General features: G+C 35.3%; 1 pseudogene; it reads left to right on the forward strand.

Moving 5' to 3' along the window:
• The first annotated feature begins 5,052 nt into the window (after window positions 1–5,052).
• LOC113255884 (BBSome-interacting protein 1-like) lies at window positions 5,053–5,623 on the forward strand (annotated as a pseudogene).
• The last annotated feature ends 242 nt before the right edge of the window (window positions 5,624–5,865 follow it).

The raw sequence follows: 5,865 nt of genomic DNA on the forward strand, positions 1-5,865 counted from the left end.
CGATAAAATTTTATATTGTTTCCATAATATTAATGAATATCTTCTCTCAGCTGTGTTCTTACATACCTTATATTTTTGTTGCTAGTGTGACTGATAGGATTTTTAAATTATATTTTTTAATTGGGTGTTGCTGGTTTATAGAGATGTTATTGATTTTTGTATATTATTTTGTATCCACCAAGCTCTTATTGCTTTTAATGGTTTCTTTATATAATCTCATAGATTTTTCCATGTAGACAATCATATCGTCTGTGAATAATGACAATTTTGATTTTCCCCATCCAGTCTTTACATCTTTTTCCCCCTGGTCTTTTTGCTTTAGCCAGGACATCCAGGAAAATGCTGAATACAAGCAGTGCTAAAGGGCATCCTTATTTTTGAAAATGGAATGCTCTAAACATTTCACTATTAAGCATGATATTTTTTGAAGGTTTTTGATAGATACTCTTTGTCAAGTAATGAAAGTTCCCTTTCAGTCCTGGTTGCTAAGAGTTTTTACTTGAGTAGATGTTAAATTTCATGTGTTCTTATTCTCTGTCTTTTGGGATTATCACATGGGTTTTCTCCTTTTATCTGTTGGGGTTGTATATTACTTTTATTGATTTTCTAACATTAAATCATCCTCACATTCCTAAAATAAGACTTACTTGGTCGTGGGGTATTTATTTTTAAATACTTCCCTGCATTTGGTTGCTAATAAATTATTTAAGACTTTTACATTTATGTTAACGAGTGAGCTTGGCCTGTAATTTACTCTTTGCACTATCCTTCTCCACTTTGTGCACGAAGGTTATGTTAGTCTCATACGATGAGTTGGGGAGTTCTCTTTCTATATGCCTGGTCGCATTTGCATAAATTAGGAAATACTGGTTCCTTGTAGGTTTGGTATCTACCTGTGCAGTCATCTTGGCCCTTTTTTGGAGGTGAGGGAGACCATCGATTTTTAATTATTGATTCAACTTCTTTAGTGGTCATACATCTGTTCAGGTTTTCTATGTATATATATATACATATATATGTATATACTGATATACTTCAAAGATATACTTCAACATATCTATATATCTCTATATATCTATATATTTTTAAGATTTTATTTATTTGAGAGAGACAGAGTGTGAGCAGGACGGAGAGGGAGAGAATCTGAAGCCGACTCCACACTGAGTGCAGAGCCCAGATCGGGGACTGCTTGATCATGATGTGAGCCAAAACCAAGAGTTGGATGCTTAACCAACTGAGCCACCCAAGCATCCCCTGTATTTTTTATGAGACGGTTTGATAATTCAGAATTTTTAAAAAATATATTTCTTCTTTAGGTTTCAAACTTACTGGCATCAAATTGTTCAAAGCATTCTGTTGAGTTGCTTTAAATTTCTAATGTATCTGTAATTATATATCTTTTTAAAGTCTAATATGACCAATTTGTACCTCAGTTCTTTATTTTTAATAATAATATTTTTAAATTATATTATGTTAGTCACCATACAGTACATCCCTGGTTTCTGATGTAAAGCTCGATGATTCATCAGTTGCGTATAACACCCAGTGCACCATGCAATACGCGCCCTCCTTACTACCCATCACCGGCCTATCCCATCCCCCACCCCCTCCCCTCCGAGGCCCTCAGTTGGTTTCCCAGAGTCCACGGTCTCCCAGGCTTCGCTCCTTACTCCATCTTGCTAGAGGATTGGCTTCATTTTGATCTTTGCGAAGACTCAGGCACGGGTCTTGTTGACCCTCTTTATTTTGTAATTTGTTTCTATATGATGAATTTCTGCTCTTCTTGTTTTCATTCCTTTTCTTCTACCCCTTAACTTGGGTTTACTGTTTTCCATTTTCCATTTTTTTGAATTAGATGCTGAAGCCGTGGCCTTTTGATCTCTCTTCTTACATAATACATGCATTTAAGGCAACAATTGCCTCTTACTACTGAGTATTGAGTTGCGTATATCAATTTTGATATGTAGCACTTTTACTGTCATTCAATTCTGAATAGCGATACTGTCCTTTATGATTTTTTTGCAATCCTATAAATTATGTACAAGAGATTTTAAAATTTCCTAACACTCATGGTTTTGAGGTTTATTTTGAAACTACTGGTTTCTAATATTATAGTACTTTGGTCACAAAATGTAGTCTGTATGCTACAGAATGTTTTGATTTTATTGACTTTTGCTTTGTGAACAAGTATCCAGTCAAATTTTGGTAGATTATTCATGTGTTCTTGAAAATAAAATGTATTCTTTAAATTTTGGTGTAGGGTATAAGTTGCAGTCCATTTGGGAAAATCTACTAATTGTGCTGTTTAAATGCTAATTTTCTTACTGTTTTTTATATAGCAGTTACCGCACGATGTTAAAGTCTTCTCCCAATGTCTGTGGGTTTGTTCATTTCTCCTTGTGAGTTTTTTCTTTACATATTTTAAAGCTATGTTAAGTATATACAGGTTCTAGATGATTATATCTTTCTGAAAAATTATTCATTTTATTACTACATAGTAATATTTTTAGTCACATTTTCTCCCTTAAGTATATTTTTGTTTGATTTAATATGACTGTATCAATTTAATTTCCATTAGTGTTTGCCCAATATATGATTTTTTTGCCTCTTTACTTTCAATGTTTTTGGCATTTTGTTCAGGTGTCTCTTGTAAGCAGTGTTGGAGAGTTCACATGTTTAAAAACCAGTGGAAGGCTGATGAGTTTAGTCTGTGATGAGTTTAGTCTTACTGATGTCTCTATTTCCACCATTTTTTTTGTACGTTATAATTACTGCACATTTCTTTGATTCTTCGTTTTCTTGTCTGTGTGTGTGCACATGTGTGTTTGTACATGTGTTTCATGGAATCTATCAGATTCATTGAGCTTCCTTCTTCCCAATGCACATTCTCACATTCCCTTCTACCCCAGAAGTTCCAGAAGCTTTTCATTCCTTTTTTGCATGCATACTTGACCTAAAAAGTCTAAATTTAATCAATAGATCTCTGCTTTTTAAAATATATAAATCTCCTGCCTTCCATTTTATTATCGTGTAGTATTTAATTCTACCTTTTAAAACACACACATAAAATTAGTGAATATTTTTTTGGCAGTCTTCTATACAGTTGATGCTTCCCTAGTTCCTTTTGCTTTTTTACTTTCATTTTTTCATTTCTTCACTTAATTTTCTTCTTTCTCAAGAACATCCCTTAGTAAATTTTCAAGGAGGGCCTGTGCGTGGTAAATTCCTTCAATCTCAGTCTTTGTTAATCTGAAACGTCTTTATTTTGCTCTCACGATATAATTTTTAATTGAGTGGTAATAGGATATAGTAAAATACAAATAGCTCAGTTCAATGAATTTTGATAAACTATCACCAGAACAACATACAGGACATTTCCTTCCCTCCCCAAATTGCCCATTCCTGTCAATTCCAACCCACCATTCCAGAAACAATCACAGTCTGGTTTTCTGTTGTCATTAGATTAGTTTTATCTCTTCTAGTACTTCATATAAATGAAATCAGACAGTATATGTTTTTGTACTTGGCTTCTTTCACTCACAATGTTTTTGCAATTCATACATGTATTGTGTGTTTTAGTACTTTTAAAATTCTTGAGTTGTATTCCATTATATGAATAGACCACCATTTGTTTATTCATTCTCCTGCTGATGCATAGTGAGCTTTCTTATATACCAGCCTTATCTCTGGCCAGGTGTCCATTTTCATTCAGAAAGCCAAAACCCATTCTCTGACACCATCTGATAATGGAAGCTACTCACTTCCTGAACTTTGATTCCTCTTTCATCTTTCAAATTTCTTACCATTCTTTAGGATTAAAAACACTGATGCTTCCTCTCAGTTCTTTCAGTTTTTGGCCGAGTCCTTGACAAGTATCTCAAAATTCAAGGCTTTTTCTGATGGTGCAGTTGTTTTCCAAATTATTTAGCAGAAGTTGGGAGTGGTTGATGCATGGGATAACTGTTAGTGGGATCTTTCATACATAATAGTCAGTCATGGGACACCTCGGTGGCTCAGTTGGTTAAGTGTCCAACTCTCGATCTTGGCTCAGGTCTTGATCTCAGGGTTATGAGCTCAAACCCTGTATTGGGCTCCAAGGGCTTTATTTAAAAAAAAAAAACAAACAGTCATAACATTTTAAGAGCATTTACCATGTACAACTTATTTAGTTAAATACTTAATTTCAATGATTTTATTTAATCCTTACTACAGTCCTATGATTACTCCCAACCTACAGATAAGGGCACTGAGGTTTAGATAAGCACAGCAAGACAACATATATAGTAAGTGGCAAATCAGAATTTGAACTCAGGCCATCTCTATATTTTGCATTTTTAAGAATTGTTTTGCACTGCTGGACAGTAAACTCTACTTTTAGCCTTGTCAGGAAACCTCCATACATTTCGCCTTGTCAGGAAACCTCCATACATTTTGCCAGGGTGATTACCTCGGATATCTTTTCCTTCTGGGGCCAAGGCATTAGTTACCTGCAGATTTTTCTTTCTATTTCATGATTCATGGGCTGCTGTGTTTTCTCCAGGAAGTGTGGCTCACTCTCTAAGGAGAACCTCATTTTTGGGTGATGCTCCTGTGTTTGGAGATCCTTTTCCTTCTCTTTCTCCTTTGGGATAACGAGGTTTCCTGTGAGCCAGAAGGAAACCAGAAGGGAGGAATTCAATCTCTGCTTTTCCAGGCAGGCCTAAGTGCTATTCTCTTGGCTTCTGGAGGACCTTTTGGTCATTTAGTGATTATTTTCACAACTCAGTTGGGCATTCAGTTAAGAGTCTCTTGGATTAATTAAGCAGTGGTAATTAACAGAGTCTTGGGCCTCTGTGGAGCAGTTGCAGTTGGTTATTTCCAAGTTACTATGATGATAGTTTTAAATCTCTCAGGATGTCTTACACAATTTCTTCCTTGTACCTTGAGAGTAGCAGAGCTGATTTCCCAGAGAATTTTGGTGCTGTATTTATGTAAATAAAGATAATAAGTGTAGATGAGGTAGATAAGCCAATTGGCTCCTTGTAATTCAAGCTTTCCCAGATTGTCCATGAATTTATGGTATAAGCGAAAAAAATCCAGAATATAGTGAATGGAGAAGCAATATGTTGCAGTTTGGTCTGTAGAGCAAATGTGAAATAGAAGGAACATATAGTTATTAGAATAGTTCAGGCCAAATCCCTATTGGAGGGAGACTAAACAAAGAAAGGGAAAATGGCAGAGAGAATAGAAAAACAAAAACCAGAGCCGTCTGGGAAGAGATGAATCTTTTCTTCTGTAGGCTTAAGTCAAGAACTCAGTCATCTTGGAAATACTGGGGTGAGTGCCTAAAGTTGCCAGGAAAAAGACCAGGAGAACTTTCAGGAAAAAAATTTAGCCGTATCCAACAATTCAGATGTGGCGAAGTGAAGTCAATGTTCCAGGAAGTTCCTCCAAAACAAGTTGTCTATGGAAGATGTAACCACAGTGGTGCTGTGTAAACACAAACTTTTACCCTTGAGATCTCTGACTCTGGAAAAACTGGAGAAAATGCAGCAAGCAGCCCAGGATACAATTTACCAACAAGAAATGGCAGAAAAAGAACAACGTCAAGTAACTCACTGAATGATAATTTAGCCCTTCTACAGAATACCCTACCTTATTTACTATCAACAATAGCTAGAAAATACTTTGCATCTGTATGCTGAAGAGTGTGTGTTAATAAAACTGATAGTACTCATATAAATAATATAAAAATATCCAACACTAATGAAACTTGAATTGTGAATTTAGACGCTGTGGTTTGTATTGAAGGTTAGCAATTAAAAAACTTTGACCACCCCCCCACCCCAAAAAACCATATGAAAAACTAGTTTTTACTTTTAAAAG

This window comes from Ursus arctos, unplaced genomic scaffold (assembly GCF_023065955.2).
Source record: "Ursus arctos isolate Adak ecotype North America unplaced genomic scaffold, UrsArc2.0 scaffold_21, whole genome shotgun sequence".
Classification (NCBI taxonomy): domain Eukaryota; kingdom Metazoa; phylum Chordata; class Mammalia; order Carnivora; family Ursidae; genus Ursus; species Ursus arctos.